We start from the raw sequence: 21,849 nt of genomic DNA on the forward strand, positions 1-21,849 counted from the left end.
CAAGCTTCGACTGGTTTGAAAGCCACTATTGGACCATTGATCGAGTTCGAAGACTTCTTATGACTTTCACTTCTGGTTCCAGAGATAAAATGGTATAAGTGACGTAACCGACAGAACGCGTTGTTTTTTTTTTCACCACCTAATGTTCTCAGAGGAGGTTGAGCCGATTTCAACACGCCCAGGCTCGCTGGAAAGCTACTATTGAGTTGTAGATTAAGTTTGAAAATCAAATGGTTGGCACTTCCGGTTCCGGAGATATAGTGGTATGAATGACGTAAACTACAAAACGCGTTGTTTTTTGCCGCTCAATATTTTCGGAGATAGCTAAACCGATTTTAACAATCGTTTGAAAGCTACTATCGAATCATTGATCAAGTTCAGCTGTTACTTCTGGTTCCGGAGATATGATAGTATAAGTGACGGAATCGACAAAACGTTATTTTTTAAACGATTAATTTTTTCAGAGATGACTGAGCCGTTTTTTAACACGCCCAGGCTTGTTTGAAAGCTACTATTGGATTGTGAATCAAGTTCAATGGTCAAATGGCTGTGATTTCTGGTTCCGGATATATAATAGTATAAGTGACGTAACCGACTAGCCGCACATATTTCATTGGCTGAACTTTCTTGAAATTTTGATTACTCTACGAATTTCGATAAACTTATTGAAAAGCTTTCAATATCAATCAAATTTGGAAGGGTTAAGGCGAACATTTCCGGTTCGAGAGAACATATTTCGGAGATGAAAGAGTCGATTTCGAAAGACTTAGAATCGTTTGAAAGCTACTAACTAGATGATTTCATAAGCTCACAATACTAATGGCCGAGGATAGAGTCTTACAAATGTTTAAAAAAGACTATTCAAATGACAGGGAAAAGGCATTATCACACCCCTAAGTGTATTAAAGCAGGTTTTTAGTGAAGGATGTCGATTTGAAATTAGTTCAAAGGTAGTGTTTCTCGATATTGTTTTACTTTTAAGTTTCCCTGTAAAGATGAAACAATTTTAGGTAATATTTGATTTGAGATTGATGATCTTTACAACGAATATTTCGGCAAAATTAGTTGACTCCAATGATTACAAATCAAGGTGGAGCACAAAATTGTAGCAAAAATTTTGGAATTAGCAGCGGTAAATCCGGGCAAAACATCAATGGTGCTTTTCACTCAACGTAGGGTAATCACAGGAGCTTGTCCGTTACAGTTCTTCAGTTCAGAGGTCACTGTGGTCGATCAAGTTGAATACGTCGGGGTTATTCTTGATTTAAAACTGAATTGGTCTGCTCACATTGACTTCAGGCTTTCGGCCAATGTAGATGAGCTTTTGGAAAATCATGGGAACTCAAACCCAGAAACATTCAATGGATCTACACAACTATCGTTAGACCAATTTTAGCATATGGATGTCTTGTATGGTGGCAGAAAGGAGAAGTCGCGACAGTTCAGTCAAAGCTAAATCATCTCCAAAGGATGGTCCTAATGGCGATGACAGGAGCATTCACGACAACTCCTATTGCTGCTCTAGAGGCGCTACTGTGCATTAAACCACTACATGTGTTCCTAAAACAAGAAGCATTATCTTGTGCATACCGTCTTAAGGTTACAGGGCTTTGGAACAGTAACCCTTTAGATTATGCTACTAGCCACACTCGCTTGTGGTCTCAAATGGTTACGTGGGATCAGTATTTACTCGCTCCTAGTGACCTAACTCTCACGTGCAGTTTTCCTTTCTAAACATTCAATGTGAGCTATCCTCTTCGTGAGGAATGGTTGTCTGGTTGTCTGGAACGACAACTTGATGAACACATAGTTTGTTATACGGACGGTTCTCTGTTGATTGGTCGTGCTGGTGTCTACTGTCGTGAAATGAGGCTGGAACAGTCTCATTCACTTGGTAGATACTGTACTGTGTTCCAAGCAGAAATCTACGCGATTCTGTGTGAAGTACAATCGGCACTTCAGCAGAGGATCTGTGGTAAACGAATTTATTTTTGTTCCGACAGCCAGGCAGCCTTAAAAGCACTCAGTTCGAATGATTCACGGTCGAATCTAGTGATCGCATGTCGAACTCAAGTTGAAGACCAAATGCTGTTTTCTTCTTATGGGTACCCGGCCATTCTGGTATTACTGTAAATGAATGGGCTGATGAGTTGGCTAGAGCTGGTGCAACGAATGATTTCGTTGGTCCTGAACCAGCTTTACCACTTTCAACTAGTTGAATAAAGCACAAGATTCGTTCTTGAGCTGCATCCAAACATGCCAGCTACTGGCGCAGCTTGCAAACTTGCGCTCAGACAAAAACATTTTTACCAGATTTAGATCTGAAAATGTCAAAGTGTCTACTGCATTTCTCCAAGTATCATTGAAGTGTTCTGGTCAGAGCTCTGACTGGACATTGCAAACTCAATTATCACATGGCTACTATTCAACGTGCTGAGTATTATTCGTGTGATTTGTGTGAATGCGATTATGGTACTTCATATCATCTGATATGTAACTGTCCCGCATTGACGCAACTACGTATCCGGGTTTTTGGTTCTCCATACATGGTTGAGTCTGTGTATGCGGAGCTACAATTAAAGGATATTCTATCGTTTCTCACAAAATGTGGTAAGGAGCTATAGCTTTTTGTATTGACCTTAAATAGGTTTTAGCAGATTGTTTGGCATCATTTATGGGGTGCCGAATTTACTTCTGCTCGTACATACTGCGAATCGTTCTGCATTCTTCCGGGAATGCAGAATGGTGTCGTTTTTGTAAAATCTCTAAGTCCTGTCGGGGGTTGGAGGTTTTATTAACTGTACATTTTGGCACCTCCAGATCGTTCAGCATCCCTTCGGGGATACAGAACTTTTTTTTTCGTTTTGTGCTGTTTTTCCAACTCATCCACTTCACAATTTCCTTCCATGTTCCTTTTATCCTTCCCTTCCCATCAGGAAATTGATGAGAAGCAACGGCAAAGCACAAATCTCCAAATAACTGGGGGCACGTGCCACTTGAGTAAATTAGTTCTGATTCCTGATTTTTAATTAGCCAAATGATCAGGCCTTGGGTAAACTGGATCAAACAGGTGAATCTAGACAAATGTGACCAGCGTGCAGTGGTTCAACAGCGCAATTTCACGCTCTTAATTGATAATTCATAGAAACGTGGTTTTTGAGGTATAGTATTTTCAACAAAGTTGCTCATAATGATAGACGCCATCTTCTGGTAAATGTTGTTTATGTGATTAATCCCCCTAAAAGTGAGATAAAAATATTATTTTTGCTCAGGGTCAACATAGGGGCTAAGTTACTTCGATAAAGTTGTGCAGAAAGTTATTTGCTGAAAGTATTATTCCCGTAACTGGAGTGTAATTCATGATATGATGTATTTTCTGAAAAGGATGTCCTAAAAAAAGTTTTTGTACAAAAACACATATACTTTCAATTTATATGAGTTTTTCATGTTCTACAAAATTTTTTATCATTAAAAACTACACAACTTTCTCAAACATCCAATGCTGCTATCATTTCAGTTTAACGAAATAGAGCCATTTTTCATGATTTTTTTTAACAAAATTCAAACTTGTCTATCATCAAAAGGCGGAGAAAGGTGCAGATGAGACTACTTACATACTAAACTACTTCAAAAGAGCTTTCATACCGTGGTTGAATTACTCGTCTGCGATCGTCTGCAGGCAAGATATGTTATTTTCAAATATCCTTGTTCTGGACATTTGCAATGATAAGGGTAATGTATATCAGATCAGATTTCAGTATATATTCGTTACCATGGTAACTCTTACAATCAATTATTTTTATGGACATCGAATTCTACAAATAGAAAAGTTTAGTAAACATTACAGACGTATTTTTAATGATAAATGACTTTGTAGAACATGAAAAACTCATATAAATTGAAAATATGTATGTTTTCTTACGAAAACTGGTTTTAGAACACCCTTTTCAGAAAATACATTATATCATGAATTACACTCAAGTTACGAGAATAGTACCTTCTGCAAATTTATTTAAAATGACCTTCTGACCAACTTTGCCAAAGCCCCTATGTTGACCCTGAGCACATATGATATTTTTATCTCACTTTTAGGGGGAATAATCACAAAAATGAATGGCCAAAATATGACGTCTATCATTCTGTGCAACTTTGCTCAAGATACTGTACCTCGAAAACCACGCTTTTAATTAATTATCAATTAAGAGCGTGAAATTGGGCCTTTGAACCACTGCACAGTGGGAAAAAATCTATGAAAACCCGCAAAGAATTCTGTAACTCATGAACTAATTGAGATTAGAGATGGGCAAAACAGCTCATTTCAAAGAATCGTTCAGTGATGCAGAATTCTATCGAAAGAACTAGTTCTCCCGAGCCGTTCGTTCGTTCTTTTCATAGATAGTTGGTTTAATTGTTCAAAGACTAAACGAGAACATGGTTTTGTTAGGTTAAGTGAGAAAAACAAAAAAGGTCCCACAATTTAGAATTGAGGTTTCGTGATAAAGTTTCTTATTAGAGAACTACCGCTCTCGAAAAAAAGATTGAGCGAGCAAAAGATAGGTCCCAAGACTTTGAACTGAAGAACTATCGTTCTCGAAAAAAGAACTATTGCTCATTCATTCTTTCAAAAGAACTAGTTCGCGAACGAATTGCCCATCTCTAATTGAGATAGGTCAACAAACTAAAGCGTTTCTTATGTAAAAGGGTCCAAGGAATTCAATGGAATGGTTTACAATGGCCGCACGAATCGCAATCCTGCTCGTTTTACCCCAAATGTACAGCAGTTTTGGGGTTTCCTATAACATTCACTATGTAACTTGAAAAGAAATCGATTGCGGTATTCTGGAATAGTCTACTTTCATTTAAAAAACTCTGGAGAATCGATTAGAAAAACCACTAGCCGGACGAAACGTTTTGACGACTATTTCACCGAGATTTAAGGACAAATACTACAGAAAACCCTAAAACTGCTGGGCCTTTTGGGGTAAAACGAGCAAGATGCCGATTCGTACGGCCATTAAAAACCATTCCATTGAATTTCTTGGATTTTTTTACATAAGAATCACTCTTGTTTGTTGCCTTTTTCCATGGTTCCCGATTTATTTGCGGGTTTCCTGGGTTTTTTCCCACTGTGCACTGTGCAGCGCTTCAGATAGTCTTCGGTGGTATACGTGGCACACCACCATCCTGACGTAAATTTCCTAAAGAAAACCGTGCGATGAAGAGTTTCGATTGATCGGTAGTTTAGCTAACAAAAAAAATCAACGAATTGGTTTTGGCGGAATGATCAGCTTCGGAAGAATGTTTTATGTATATTAAATGCTGTATGCCGCTTTATTGATTAGATTTGCTAATGCTTCTGAGAACCTTTCACGCATACCAAAAAAATAAGAATCGACTTTTTTTATGGAATGTTCCTGAAAAATCACCAACGTCCCAACAGAAACCAACATCTCCTCTGCTTCCCATGTCAATCTGAAGGATGATAATTTCGTAAGAATCGATACAACGAAACAAAATGTTGATTGAATTTGGAAACCGTTCCATTTAAGGCAATTTATTTCCCGCGTTGATCCCTGACATGTTCAACCGCCTCATACGCATATAAATCACGCAACGGTGTTGGAGTGGTTCTGAAAAATTGTAGCACATGTACAATACCAAAATAGCAAAGGGAAAAAAAACTTTCCATCAAATGTCGGCCAATTTTTTGAATTGATGCCAGGTACCGCAAATCACTGTTATTGAGGGAATTAAGGATTACGACTCTTATTACGTGTCGTTATCGATTTCCAAGCGTATAAACAAAATAACGTCGAGTCAATAGGTAGATAAGTACAATAGCAATTTTCGCCAAAAATAAAAAGACCATCCAAACGAAGCGCAACGGAAGCCGTAAAATATCTCATTTCGATGCGCCCGTTTGAACGGTAGAGCTTAGTCTACACAGCGTTATCATTCTCTTCGATTTTCGGGACATTTTTCGATTTGTTTTCGATTGGAAAATGTTCACGGGAAAGAAAATTTATGACGGCCTATCAAGAAAAAATACGTAACGAGGGGCTGATAGACCAGCGCGCCGGATCAGACAGCTCTAAAACAAACCTCGATAGAAGACAGACGTCTCGAATCAATTCGGAACTTGGGGGAAAAAAATGGCGAGCAATGTTTCTACGCTCCAACTGCTTTAAAAAGAAAGGACATTTGCCACCATGGGTACCGACCGGTGAGACGGAGGCAACCTCTGAATTTCGATATTATGTATTCTAGCTGTCAACCAGGACAAATGGACTTTCCGGTGATGTGTGGCAAAGGAAAATAGCGTATCGCTTCTGCCTTTGCCCAAATGGAGTTTGATTTTCATCACATTGCCATAATAGTATTCATTTCGTCTCGCTTGATTGGCTATTTACACCTGTCCCCAATTCCGATCGGACACGGATGTAATTCATTGGTCTCCTACATTCAAATAGTGAACCGTAAAGAATATTCCGGACAGGTCGGCTGCATTTCAGATTCAGCAAGCGTATCGTGTACAACACAAATTGGCATGCTATGGCAACAGAAGATTTACTGATTCAATTATCGGGCTTTTCATAATTTAGTAGCTGCTTCAAAACAAAAAAAAACGCAAAAGCAAACACCGAAATCCCACGCATTATGCTTTAACAGCGCTCAAAACAATTCATACTGCCGCTAAAAACGAACGCAAGCGATTTATCATCACGTTATCATTAACAGATGAATTCAGATGGGCCACGGTAAAGTGGAAGCTCAGAACAACTGGCTTCACGCTTGAGCTTCCATTCTCAACATTTTCCACCAAACCACAATCCATTCATGCGGAGCACGTACATTTTTCCACCCACCCACGCCAAATCAGAGGGGGTAGAGGGCAAGTGCTTTTACTCGCTAGGCCCACAATTGCACAGTGAACGGTTTCCGTTTCTGAAAATGGTAAAAATTCGTAGGTTTTTCCGAGTCAATCGCTCAGTGCGAGGTTTCTTTTAAAGTGTTTACCCGACTGTATTATTGTTGAATCTGAAGAAGAGCGGCTACAGCATGGAGTTGTCGACGGGGTCAAAATTCAAAACAAGTTCAAAGTCAATTCCTGAAGCCTGAATATGTTACACCCACTATCATTTTCAGGATATTCATGAGAGGTGCGTTTCCTCAAAGATAAACACGTATGAGACAACTAAAGACTTTGTGTCTTGCCGGTGAGCTATGAAAGTTGTTCCGTCAATATCGATTTCAATTTTATCAAAAACCATTTCGCCGAATGGAATATTTTGCCAAAAAGTAGATCGTTGAATCCTTGTACCGATATTATCGCGCTTAGGATACATTTTTCTCAATTGAAAAAAAGTCTCTTTCTTGCATTAGTAGACCAAAGCTCTGTTTCTCGTGTGTTTTCGGTTTCTGTTAGATGAGTTTTAAGCGAGACGATAAATAATTGCAAGTGCCGCCGATTATAAGCCGTTGGAAGCACGACTACTGTGACAAAAATTACCTTCATTTAGGTTCACTCGTTTTGCACGGGTTACCCTCTGCCTTAGTGAAATATGTAACGTGTGTTGTAAGGAGTTTTTTGGCATTAAAATTGCCTTACTCTTCACTATACGGGGCCGGGTGTCAATTAAATGTTTCAAAAATAGCCGCGTAACCTTTTTCCGTCATAATTTTGAACGATAATTACTCAGCCATTTGTTGATGGATTGATATAATTTAACAACCAATCGATTCGCAAACTTTTAACTTAAACATGTATGACAACGTCGTTTCAGTATTCCATTAGCATACTATTGAAAAAATGGTTAGAATCGACCACCAATCCCAGTTGTACAAATTGACGTCATTTTCTTGTTCGGCATAGAAGGCTTTGCGTCATGCATAAAAAACACCGCATCGTTCTGCGTAGTATGAAGAGAAATCTATAAATATAGGCTGCACAATATTTCTTTGCCTAGTTGATGTTTGACTGTGAATGAAACAAGTAGCTCCTCCAGTGAGCTGACGACTGGATTGTATATGCGTTTGCTCGCTGGATTGTCGCTTTTGCATGATGTGTTGGTAAAATTTCCTGCTGTCTGCGCAACACCGTGTTTGCTTGAGTATCTCATATATCATCTAGCTATTAAAGAACCGAATCAGCGTGGTTATCGGTACTTTTGAAATATACCATGTATTTAGTAAATTTTTGGTCGATTTTGCCATTAAAAATGCCTTACTCTTCGCTATACGAGGCTGGGCGTCAATTTGAAAATTTCTGAACTAATCGCGTGACATTGTTCTGTCATAATTTTGAACGCTTATAACTCAGTCATTAGTTGATGGATTTATATAATTTAACAATCAATCGATTCGGAAACATTTAACTTAAACTTATGAGGTAACGTCATTTGAATATTTCAATTACATATCAATAAAAAATTGGTTTCAATTGACCTATGTTTCACGAGCCAATAACAGTAGCAGCCCGTGAATGATGTCATCCTCTTGTCCGATTCGCGAATCATGAACTTTCGCACAAAAGGGAATCTATAAATATATGCCCGAATACATTTCTGCTTAAGTTAACTTCTGACTGTGAGCAAGCATGCTTCGTAGGCTGGTGAAGATGTTTGAATAGTGAGTGGATGAAAGTCACATATATTCGCTCCCTGGATAGTCGCTTTTGTATGTGTGCGGTGAGTTCAGTATAGAATAGTAGTATTTTATTTTGGTTCTCTGGTAACTATCAGGCCAATTTAAAATTATCGGCGATAGATTTTTCAGATCTAATTTGAAGCGCTTCTATCAAGATGATTTGTCGATAGATTTTCCTCATTTAAATGATTAGAAAGCTTCAATATTGTATACTTAAAAATGCTTTAATTATTTCAACGGGTCGGTTGCATACTGAAATCTCCATTTTCATACGAACAAAACGGTGACGCACGAATGGTTTCATTATAAAGTTGTATTATGATGATATGATGATGGCTACACGCGTTGTCACTATAAAAGTGTTCATTTATGTGTTATCAGGTGTACAACTTTGCTTCCGCCGTTTTCCGATAGGTGGCTGTACCGGCTGAGGCTGGTCAAAATACATAGATGATAATACCTTCAAAGTGAGTATGTACACTGCCTAACGAATTGTCATCGCCGTTTCAGTGACAGTTGTTCTTGTTTTCGTATTATTCACGCTCGAAAATGTCTGTTTATGTGCCCAATTTTTGCCATTTGCGGGAAGTTTTACTTTTCTGTTACAATTCGAAAAAAATGTAGCTGAAGCGCATCGAATGCTCTCAGAAACTTTCGGTGATGCTGCTCTGAGTAAAAGAACGTGTCGGGAGTGGTTTCAACGTTTTAAAAATGGTGATTTCGATGTCGAAGACAAACATGGTGGTGGAAGAGAAAAAACCTTCAAAGATGAACAACTAGAAGCATTGCTTGATGAAGATTCGTGCCAAACCCAAGAAGAGCTTGCCGAATCGTTGGGAGTAAGTCAGCAAGTCATTTCAAAACGTCTCAAGGCCCTGGCTATGATTCAGAAGGAAGGAACTGGGTGCCGTACGAGTTGAAACCGAGGGACATCGAGCGCCGTCTATTTGTATGTGAGCCAATGCTTCTCCTTCTTTTGCTCGAACGCTTTCAGTATACGTTTATCCAACTGAGGGTTAGCTGGACCTTTCTTTCGACCCGTTTTCGGTTTATCCTCAAGGGTGTTAACCTCACCGAGCTTCCTGATTGCATTTCGCAAGGGCTTTTTCACTTACTCCTTCCATTTTTGCTATCTTTCTCAGTGACAGTCCGCGACAGATTCTAAACCATTGCGAAATGGCAGCGGTTTTTGGTTGCGTCCATACTTTCTGGAACAGTCTTTACCGTGCCGGTGGTGTTGTAATGTAAATGATAACAATATTAATAATAATCCTACTAAATGTTTTATGCTGCTGATTCAAGTTGTTTAACTTGACTTACATATGCAAAAGTACCAGAAACGCAGGTTCACTTCGTTTGATAGATTTCATTTAATGGGTCCAATCGAAATAGAGCATGAGATAATAAGTCTATTTTTAACTAGGTTCAAAACTGTTCTAACTTGTAGATCATATTTGTTGATGGTAGACGAGCCAACTTCAACAATTCCGGCCAACTGAATCCGGTATCGAAAGTATTGAAAATAGTGATCAAAAACTGCAAAAAGCATCTAATTCGCTTTTCTTCAAGATGGCCAAATCGATTTTCACAAACTTATAGGTTGAAAGGAAAAGTCTTATACGAAATGCCTAAATTTGTTGTGGATACTACTTCCGGTTCCGGAACTACATGATAAATAGGATTTGCTGATTTTTTAGATTAAGTCCGAACAAACTTTCGTATTTCTATTCAATGAACAGTTGATTTTGCGAATTCCACAGTAATATTTATGATGTAATGAGTAATATAAGAAAGGCATGGATTAAAACGGTTTTTTTTTTGCTTCACCACTTCGAGTGACTTTATAACCTGCGTTCTTATTCATTTAATGCAAACCCTCAACCACCATGAGCTGTAGTAGACATAGTTCTACAACAGCATCGAATTGGTACAGAGTATATCAAACATGTATTAATCCTAGCTGATTCGAGTCCATTCGATTGATTTTTTATTAATTCATATTAGAATTTTAGATCATTAGATCCGGTCTTCCCGGAAATGTCCCATCAAATAAAGGATTTAATCTCTTTTACCCATAATATTGGAGCCGACAGTCAGATCCAGATAAAATTCGATAGATATTTTTGAGGTAAAATGAACTTTCATTTGAATTTTTGTTTTTAAAAATCGGTTCATCCATATCTGAGAAAATAAAAAGAGTTTTGACCCCTTGCTTTTTTGATGATGTATTGTAGCTAATAATAAGACAAATTTAATTTTTATTTTTCGTCGTTTGAAATCAATTTACTTTTCGTCGTTTGAAATCAATTTACGATAAATCGGATCAAGTCGATTCAAATATTGTCACCACTGTTAATTTCTGCAATTGTTCTAGTGAGAAGCGCGGTACAATAAAAGAATCAAATATTCTACCAGATAATGCTTGACGATGTCAACGCTTCGCTCATACCGGAGCACACGTACAATTTCATGAATATATTATAATCCTTCCCCCCTGCAGTTTGCAACGATCCAACACGCCCCAAACTACAGAGTGAAGTTTGTGACGAAAACCACATACCAACGATAACATTTGCATAATAGTAGAATAATCTCTCAATTTGCTCATGAGTATGTCACACCATATCAGGCAAAGTGAAATATATTATTCGCCTAATTGGAACTAGAAATTTTTTTTTTTAATTAAGTGTTGTTAGTATTTAAAATTGAAACTGAGTCACATGTGGTAGCTTTCGTGTGGTAAACTATCAGGCATAACCAACGCCTTAACATTGCAAAACAAACTAACGTTCATTCGTGTTCGGTCAAACCTACCGAAAATCATTTCAATTAGTCATGCATCAATTCGGGTTCGGGAAATTTTCAGTGAACACCATTTACACGAGTTACATTCTAAATAACAGCACTAAAGTGCTTTTTGGATGTTCCCCCGTGTCCGGTCGGTAGCCTCCGCTACCCCCATTAGATCATGCTTCGGCGCCTTCCAACAATGCGATGCGATTTCCATCTGAATCTGCTAGTCACTTTCATTGACTCGCATGGCCTCGCCAAACCATGTGACCATGAGACGGCATGGGACATTATATTCTATATCTGTACGAAACAGACATCTGGGAAAAGGTTCCCCACGAAAACGACCCCATTGTGTTGACTCACGTCTCGTCAGTCAGACAACCGCCGATTGTAGTAACTACGGTAGGTGAAATAGTTGAAGAAGCTATTCGTTTAACGTAGCAAAAAAACCGAAAAAATCTGCAGAGATAGAGTGACACTGACGTAAGTCTCGGGTCCTATCGTGCTATCCGGTGGACTCTTTGTAAGCCAGAGCTTCTTTCACGTTATCGGAACAAATTACGAGGGTTTCCTGCGTTTGATACTACTATCTTCTAGCAGAGCATTGGTCAGTAATGAAAATATCAGCAATGTAGGGAAGGTATGTGGTAAATAGCTAGCTGACGACATAAGAATTTATTTATGAAATTATTAGAACAATTTATGAAGCCCTGCCAGTGTTGGCGAAATCATGATCACAAAAATTTCATTTCATTATCACTTTAAAAAAATCAATTTAAGACAAGTTTTAATGAAAACTCAGTGAAAGAGAAAATAACTTCCGAGATTTTCAATAATGAAACAAGCGTTGACCAAACTCAGAACGTTAAAATTCGCTAGTGATTTTCTCTGTCAGTGAAACTTGCTAGCGAATTTTAACCCACAGAAATATTGCTTAAAGGTTAATTAAAACCTTCCCATGCATCGAGGGCGAGGGGCCCTAGCTCCTCCCGAAATCAGAAACAGAAACGAAAAAAATTTTTAAAAATTATTATGGGACTGTAGTTGATCCTGTAAATTACACCGTGAAATGTTTTGAGAGCTACGTGATGGTCAAAACTCCGTTGTTGATAAAGCACATAAAATGGAGGATGAAACCGGAGTAAAATAAATGACAATAATAATAATACATAAAATAGTAGTTTAGTTTCTGAGGCTATAAACGTTACGAAGTTCTTTTCAGGCCTATCTGAGTCAACGTCTGAGTAAAGGTACTATGGATTTTTTTTATTCCGATTATAGAGGTAATCTTAAGATCATTCGCCTCTTCGGGCTAGAACAACTTTCTGACCCCTATATGCGGGGTTGGGAATCGAATCCGGGCGGGTTGGTGGAAGTAACCGACTTACCCATCACGCTGTACCCGTCCTAAATATGGAAAAAATGTTCCATTTGACAAAGCATTTTACTCGATATTATCGTGATATCGGAAGCTTTACGTTCAATTAAAGAAGCTGGAAAGTGTTGCGAACGATAGTTTTTTTTTATTGAATTACGAATTACAATTTTTTAAATTAAATTATAAATCATATGATTTATTTTGTGGAAATTATGGATTTAAAAACCGTTATAAGGGCTAGATTGTTGTGGTAAACGAGTTATATTTAAGGAAGTTATAGGTGTTACGAAGTGTTACATAAGACGCTCTTTTGTAAGTTATAGATGTTATGATGCGTTACCCTTTATTAAGTTATAGACGTAATGAAGCGTTACATGCGTTACTTTTTTGTAAGTTATAGACGTTACGAAGCGTCACAAACGTTACTGTTTTGTAAGATATAGGCGTTACGAAGCATTAAATGCGTTACTTTTTTGTGAATCATAAGCGTTACGAAGTGTTACATGCGTTACATTCAAGTTAACTAAAGTCGTTACGGAGCGTTACGAAGTGTTACTTTTGTGTAAGTTATAGGTGTTACGAAGCGTTACATTTTTGTAAGTTATAGACGTTACGAAGCATTACATGCGTTACATTTTTGTAGGTTATAGACATTACGAAACGTTACATGCGTTAATAAACGTTAAATGCGTGAACTTATGACGCTACGAAGCGTTACAAGAGTTATTTCTTTTATAAGTTACAACGTCACATGCATTACATTTTATGTTTTGGGCGTTACGAAGCGTTATATGCGTTACATTTTTGTGAACTATAGGCGTTACGAAGTGTTGCATGCGTTACTTTTAGTTAGCATTACGATGCGTTACTTTTTAGTAAGTTTTAGGCGTTGCGAAGCGTTACATTTTGTAGTGTCACATTCGTTACTTTTTTGTAATTTAGAGGCGTTAGGAAGCTATACATTTGTTACTTTAACTAAGATTAAGACGTTACAAAGCATTACATGCGTTACTTATTTGTAAGTTATAGGCGTTACAAATCGTTTCATGCGTAACTTTTTTTGTGAGTTTTAATGGTACTAAACGTTACATGTGTTACATTTATAAAAGGTGCAAGCATTACGAAGCGTTACATCAGCTATTTTTTTGTAATCTTTGAGTGTTACGAAGCGTTATGTGTATTACTTTTTGTAATTTATAGTTAGGAACCGTTACATGCGTTACTTTTTGTGAATCATAGGCGTTACGAAGCGTTACATGCGTTACGTTTTATAAAGTTATAAGCGTTACGGAGCGTTAAGAAGCGTTACTTTTTTAAAGTTATAGGTGTTAAGAAGCTTTGGGATTACTTGATACACTGATACAAGATTTCGGGATTTTTCTTCACCAATTCATTAAGACTGCGTACTGCATAATCATAATCATCGTCACCCTCTTTATTTTTAGTTAATTCTACTTTTTATACTTAACCTCTCTTCTCCCATTCTAGCTTACTCTCTAGTTTACATATTCTCACGGCAGTAGGGGAAGTAACAGTACATAAGCTTTAGCCAATCACGTTGCTTCGCGAGGGCATGTTTGATGACGGAGGGAGAGCGCGAGAGAAGAATGTGAGAATCAAAAACGAGTATTTTTACGTGCGTGTAATTTGTTCTAAAAAGCGAGTGAGTGCCTGTCGTGAGTGTACGGGCGTACTTGACCAAGATCGGTGAGTTGCTGTCGTACGGTATTTTGTCTGTTATGCTTTGAATAGCGTGTTTGATTGAAACCTGAAACTTTGTGTTTGTTTTATGTTCGTATTTATTTTGTGATGTCAAGAAGGTAGTTTACAAGTGGTAAGTGATACATGCTCACAAGGATGTTTCAGCGCGTTGTCTGTTTAATTTGGATGAGCAAGTATAGTTCTGGGTGTTTTTTTAAGTGTTTCATCTAGCTGTCTGACTTTGTTAGTAAGTGGATATATAAATTATAGTAAAGAAAAGCTCCAAAAACGGAACTCACTTCGATTTCTCAGCAAAGGTTGAACCGATTTTCACTCTCAGCTTCGCTTGCAAACCATGAGAACGAAATCCATGTCCAGTCAATGACATAAGCGGACAGTAGTTTCAAAATTGTGTTTTTTCTTTCATTTGCCCTTTCAGTCATTTGCAGTTTTCAGTGAAAATCCCATAGTATGCAGTGTCGATATTCAACCAAAGCTGTGAGAACTGAAAACGACAGAAAAAGGTTTCACAATAAGTTTTAACTGTTGGTGCTCGAATTTGTAATAGTTTTGGTTTCCAAAGAAGTTCTGGGATGTAATTACTTCGATTTGCCATATTTTAGTCACTTTTTATAGCCAAGGTCACATATTTTCAATACATCGATGAAAGAATGAGAATTGAAATTCTGCTGTTGCTACCTGAAGACGTTAGTTTGGTTTCGTCTTGTCATAGAGGAAAGAGTGACGTTGGCAATTATGCTCTCTAATTTTTTCGATGAGAAACGAAAATGCTTCGTCTCTCTTCGTTTGATCTGGTGTCGGTCATTTACGAATGAAACAGTAAAACATTGAAAATGAGACTGCTGGAATGGTTTCTTTCATTGAGAATGCGTCACAATTTTAAGCTCTGATCAAAACTTTAAAACTGTCATACAAAATGATGCAAACCGGTACGCATTGGTACGTGCTGGTACGGAAGGAGAAAACGACACCGCCTAGCGCATAGTGTGCTTTGTTCGATTTTTATAGCGTGCAGAGTTGCCACATTTAACTTTATATTTATATGAAAACGGCATTATTGCACCAGTAGAATAAGGTTTTCAAATTATACTGAATTTATGAATGAATTTGAAAATTACATTTTTAATATCATCGTAATCGGTCTTGTCTCCTACAAAACCCTGTAATTTTTGCTCTCGTGTGTTCAGTCAATATTTTATTTTCGACGTTACAATTCTGCAAGTGACGCATTGAAAGTATGCAAAATTAATACCATCAATCAACTAATACATGCAATTATCGATATTCGAAAGTGTGGTAAGAGCATGTTAGTTTTATTCGTATTCACGTCATCCAGTTATGTCACAAACATTACCCACACGTCTTTTTCCGTTGTTTGAACGTCTGTTTTCAAATTATAAAAACCCACTTTTTCACCGTTCAATTTCCTCGGAGGAGGTTGATCCTATATAAAAAATTAAGGCTCGTTTGAATACTACTTTAGTTCATTGATCAAGTTCGAAGATTAAATGACTGTGACGTCTGGTTCCGAAGATATAATAGTATAAGTGACGTAACCGACAAAACACGTATTTTACTTTTCAATTTTTCAATTTCCGATTTAAATAAACTTAATCTTTGAAAGCATTTATTGGATTATTGATCAAGTTTAAAGACAAAATTGCAGTCACTTTTGGCTCCGAAGATATAATGGTATAAGTGACATAACCTACGAAACGAGTTTTTTCACTCCGCTCAATTTACTCATGGATGGCTGAGCTGAGTTCAACAAGGTGTTTTAATGAGATAGTGCTGATGACAAAAGAAAGACATTATCACACCACTTGGTTGATTGAGAATAGGTTTTTATCTCTCTGTTACTCGTGTATTTGTTCACCGCGTAGGGTTGGAATATAATGGCTATGATAATTCGTTGTTCAAGAATCCTCTGTTCGAGTATCATGTCAGAAAAATTAATTTATTTTTGTTAAGTATCATCGAGAAAAGCTTTTCATCATTGATTTTTACCATGCGAGATTACTTTCAGTGAATGTCGGATTTGCAAATCGTTGGTAAATTTTTTTTTTCATTATTTTTTCTTGACGATGATATTTTTTATGAGAATCATTTATAGATTATCAATATTTTGATTGTTTTTTCAAACACTGACTGTACTACTTATGATTTTTTTTTTAATTTCGATTAAGCAATCATAAGTTTATATGAGTCGAGATGTGAATTACCGTAACATTGAATCCGTGGTTCGAGTTACAAAAGCCTAAGAAAAACAACCACGCCAGTTAGTGTTTGACATGCAATCGAAAATCAGTGTTTTGAGTGTCATTGACGGTCAAGAAAACACACATATCTGGTAGCATGTTCCACGCGATCTGTTAAAGTATCTGTGTTAAGATAGCTTAATTTCCGAGAAACATTTCCGAATAGATACGATGAAGAAAGCAAACATAGAAAACACCGTCATGATGTCGAGATTATTTTGATGCAATCAGGAACATTCAAGGAAGGTTACCCGCTTCTACATAGTGGAATCAAAACAAGGATATGAAATCGATACCACCTCCCACCCGATAGTGACAGATGTGGAGTAAACATTCGACGCCCGGCTCAAACTGAACATGCTTATCGCCGAACAGACGTAAATTGAGATAGACACTTCTCAATGAGAAAGTTGTCAGTGGCAACTTCTCCCGAAAATCGCAAAGTTGTTCACAAGGAAAAAGGTAGAATAGGCACCTTTGTATGGGGATGATACTCGACAGATGTCCGGCCCGTCCTTCTGCCATTCGGCACCTTCCAACCGTACGGCGGCAGCATCGATGTAATTCATTTCACCACCGTTTGAGTGGCAGAGGTTACGAAATTTGAGAGCTGTCAAAAGTTAACAGATATTGTCTAACGCAGATTGAGTTGCTATGAAGGTGGTATGTGAAAAGATTCTGATATTTTCAGCTTCGATCAGGTAATGGTTTATTCACAACCAAATTTCATTACACATAATGAAGTTTTGCCATTGTCAAACATCGAAGTATGTTCCATCATTCAATAAACTAAGTCGAAACCGAGGTATGCCACTCTTTACGAAATTGATTTGTTCGGTTCATTACCTTCTGGCTGGGGATTGGTATTGAACAACATTTACGTTATAAGATTTGAAGTATTGTTCTATGTTTTTGAAGCGATTAATGAATTAATTAAATTGTTAAAACACTGTCTGTCTCCTGTTTCATGTGTTCGCAAACAAATACAGAAATGGAAAAAAATGGGTCATCTTTTGTGCTACTGCAAGTATCAATCTAATTTTTGACTTCTTCGTAAGAACATTAGATAGAATATATGTCATCGATCGGAACGAGAGATAATCAAATAGAGCAACGTCTGGAGAACATGGTAAGAGAAGTAGGACCTCTGATTTGGTTGTGTTTTTTCTTGTATTGTAGTCGTTTTTCCTTCAATGCTCGGCTCAAACGCATCAACTTCAGGTGGTGTCGATCCCCTGTGCTAGTTTCACTTGGCTTCCAGTACTTATGTTCATCGTGGTGGACCCATGCTTCGTAAACCAGTAACGAAGCAGAGCATTATACTTTATTTGGTTATGACGACCGCTATTGGAGATAGGATTTTTTGTTTGACTACAATGACAAAAGTACTTGAATATTCCTTCTCTCTCATAAACAATTGAAACGTAGCCGACCATTTTTTGTGGGGGCTAAAATTTACAACTACCCGCTATGTTTAAAACTGGCTAAAAAAGACCTGCTGGGCCTGATACTATCTTCTGTTAATTCATAGTGCATTTGAAACGCGTCTTAGTTGAATAATGTTTTCAACTCATATACTAATAAATTATTATCTAAATTATATATTAATATATTAATCGTGAATAAATTTTAATAGAATTTTGGGTGGAACGAGGTCAATGTGTAAGTGATAGTAGTACTTTTGCAATCGTAGAAAATATGGAGTCGGAAGAACAGCAGCGGCAGAAAAAAATCACACGGGAATCGTTGGCACTAATTGAATTTGATTCATTTTTCTCAAACGCAAATCAGAATGTTTATTTTATTTGCAGTCGTGTGGTACGAAGTTCGCACTGCGAACGGCTCACCAAACTGATTGTTTTCATTTACGATTTTAATATTTCAACAGTTGAATAATTCTTATAGTTTTTTCGTAAACATTGGTAGCCTCTAGAGCAGTGGTTCCCATAGTTTTCTGGTCGAATTCCCATTTTGAATATAATATTCGTTGTACTGCCTACCAAGTAGAAAAAAAATTAAAATCCTCTAGCAAGCGAATCATCATTTTACAGTTAACTCAAGATTAAATTTATTAAATAGATAAAAATGGGACAAAAAATAATTTTCTTCCTAATCCCAAATAGATTGTTAAATCAAGATCCTATCGATCGAACATTGGGTAAGCAAAATAGAAATAAATAGATACACAACGAAACCTAACATACAATTGCTCAACTGGTGAATTAAAGAGAGAGAGATCGCCTGGTAGGTGTAATGTGCAATAAATTTTTGTGTGAGAAATTGTACCACAGGGGATCGGCCATGCACAGTCAGATCAAATACCAAGTTCCTTTGCTACCGGGAAGTATTCTGAGTTGTGTATCATCACATCCACAGTAGCTCAGTTGGCAGAACGATTTCCCAAGCCGATAAATTGTCTCTGAGAGCTTGTGACGTCAGTGTTTGGATTTCGTTTTTTTTTCTATTTTATGTGTCATAATTTCAGTCTTTCTTTCGGTTCGGTAATAGAGAAATGTTCTGCCTTAGGTGTGTTTTTTGTGGCATATGTATGACAACACTGTGAATTTTTTATCAGGTACTCGCCCAAAAGAATATTTTCGAATCATTTACGAAAACGAAAACGAAAACATTTGAAATCGAACAGTTTATTTGCGACCCACAAGGTTCCGAGAAGAAAATAAATAAAAATTCAGTTTTGGGGATAAAGATGTGAATGATTAATACTTTTGTTAGAACTTGGTTCTATGATTGTTAGGAAAACTCGGAAGTCCTCTCACTCAGTAATAATTGAGCGATATCTATATCTGTATTCTGGTCCTGAATACTGGATCTGGTCATCGAAAAAGGTTTCTGGATCAGAATACTGAATCTGGACCTGGATTCTGGACTGAGATTCTTTATCCAGATATGGATGAGCTTGAAGCAGTATTCAGTACTTGAATTCGAAACATGGATCTGGATTCTAAACCTGGACTGGGATTATTCTGGACCGGAATTCTGTTTTCCGAACTTTTGACAGAGTTGCTGAAACTGAACTTGGAATCTAGATTGTGAACGTGAGTCTTGACCAGTATTTTGCCCTTGGACTGTGGATTTGGACTGGATTCTGTACCTGAGTTGTCTAGGATTCCTTAATTCTGAACATGAACCTGACTTATTGACAGAGATTCTAAGCCTAGAACAGAGTTCTGAACTCCAGGGCCCATCGAGTTATCCGGATCTTAATTCTGAATCCCGACATGGATTTTGAACCAGAATTCTGACACAAAATTCTTAACCTGAAACCGAAATCTGCACTTGGCTTCTGTGCATGGATTCGGATTCTAGACCTAAACTTAGTTTCTTAACTTGAGCTACTGACGTAGATTTTGAGCCTAAATCTGGAGCAGAATTCTTTACCTAGATTCAGGATTTTAAACAAGATTTTTTACTCTTACACTTCGACATGCACCAGATTCGCGAACCTGTAGCTTGATCCTAATTTTGGACTCTGAACCTGAACGTAGAATCAGGAACAGAACTTGAATTGAATTCTAGGTTCAAATTTTGTAGCATGATTAAGGACTTTAATTCTTTAATTACTCTTCCAAATCCTGTGCATCGTCTATCACCAATAGCTAAGAAATTCGTGAGGCCGTATCACATATTCGTGACAAGACAAGTACTCCAGAAGTGTCGTGAATACAACGTACCCATCACCTACTCATTGATTTAAAAGCGGCATATGACACAATCAATCGAGAACAGCTATGGCAGATCATGTACGAATACGGTTCTACAGATAAACTGACGCGAGGGGGGTTGCGTTGTTTCGGTGTGAAGCGATGCATGGCAGAAATTGTACTGAATTGACTTTTCCAAAACATATCTGATGCAATCGCTCGGTTGGTAAATGGGAAAGTTATTCACTGTTTACATAGCGACATAAAAAAATGGAACACCCTGTCAAAATTTGTACGCCGTACCTAAATCTATTAGAGTGGCCAAAGTACCTCCGTTATCTTAGTGGAGTTTGTTGAAATCAGTTTAACCATCTCCCAGAAAATTGATGAAATTTAGCGGTAAGAATCGCGACGAAAATTGCGTTTTGTCGGTTACGTCACTTATACCATTGAATCTTCGGAACCATCAGAAGCGACAGCCCATTGAAGTCTTCGAACTTTATCAGTGACTTAGCAATAGCTTTCAAATGAGTCTAAGTTTGTTGAAGTCGGTTGACCCACCTCTGAGAAAATTGTGCGGAAAAAAATATTTGAAAGGTTCACCCACATTGACATTTTGCGATTTCGTCGAGCTCAGCCGAATAGTATATAACACAAAGACTCTGGAGCTCCGATCAAAATGTGGCATAGTTACTCAAAATTTTCACGTTCTTGGCTCATTGGCTAGAAATTTTTGATATTTTTCACCTTATTCCGAGACCGGTAGTCCAAACATCTAATTTTGTGGAAATCAGTCCAACAGTCTCCAAAAAAAATGAAACAAGATCCATTTTGGAGTTTTTACTCACTAATTCCAGTACTTACGTAACCGAAAACTGGGAAACGATGCAACCGAAATAAGTTTATGATGAACTGCTGGATGCCATAACAGTTCAATATAAACTGTTATGTACTGAAGAGTCGAAGACGAAACATAAAGTTCCAAAAAACGGTTATGTGCCCATACACAAAATAGGTTAACCGCGAAATGATGTTTGCAAATTTTTTTAATATTTAAGAATCCATTTTTCATGGTTTTTTAACTGAATTTTTTGCACTTATCATCCTGTAACTCCAGGACCACGAAGTTGAATCTAAGTAAAATGTAGGATTTTCTAAAGGATCCTAAGCACTTTCATTGGAACTAAGTTTGTGAAAATCGGTTCAACCATCTCCGAGAAATGTTAGTGAATGTATTAGGTGTACAACTTTGCTTCCGCCTTTTTTTCCAAAATTTAAAGCTTTATTGCGAAAAAGTGCTTACAGATTTATTATTCAAAGTATTGTCCGTCGCTAGCGAAAAAAAGGAGTTCCCGGCTCGAAAAAAGGAGTCCTTTTTTGACGCTATCCA

At 37.4% G+C, this 21,849-nt stretch overlaps 1 protein-coding gene across 3 annotated transcripts in view; it reads right to left on the reverse strand.

Annotated features, from left to right (window-relative positions):
* The window catches only part of LOC131432398 (soluble guanylate cyclase 88E), a 214,699-nt gene that overhangs the window by 105,553 nt on the left and 87,297 nt on the right, over nt 1-21,849 (reverse strand). The window lies entirely within an intron of this gene.

The sequence above is a fragment of the Malaya genurostris genome, chromosome 2 (assembly GCF_030247185.1).
Source record: "Malaya genurostris strain Urasoe2022 chromosome 2, Malgen_1.1, whole genome shotgun sequence".
NCBI classification, from domain to species: domain Eukaryota; kingdom Metazoa; phylum Arthropoda; class Insecta; order Diptera; family Culicidae; genus Malaya; species Malaya genurostris.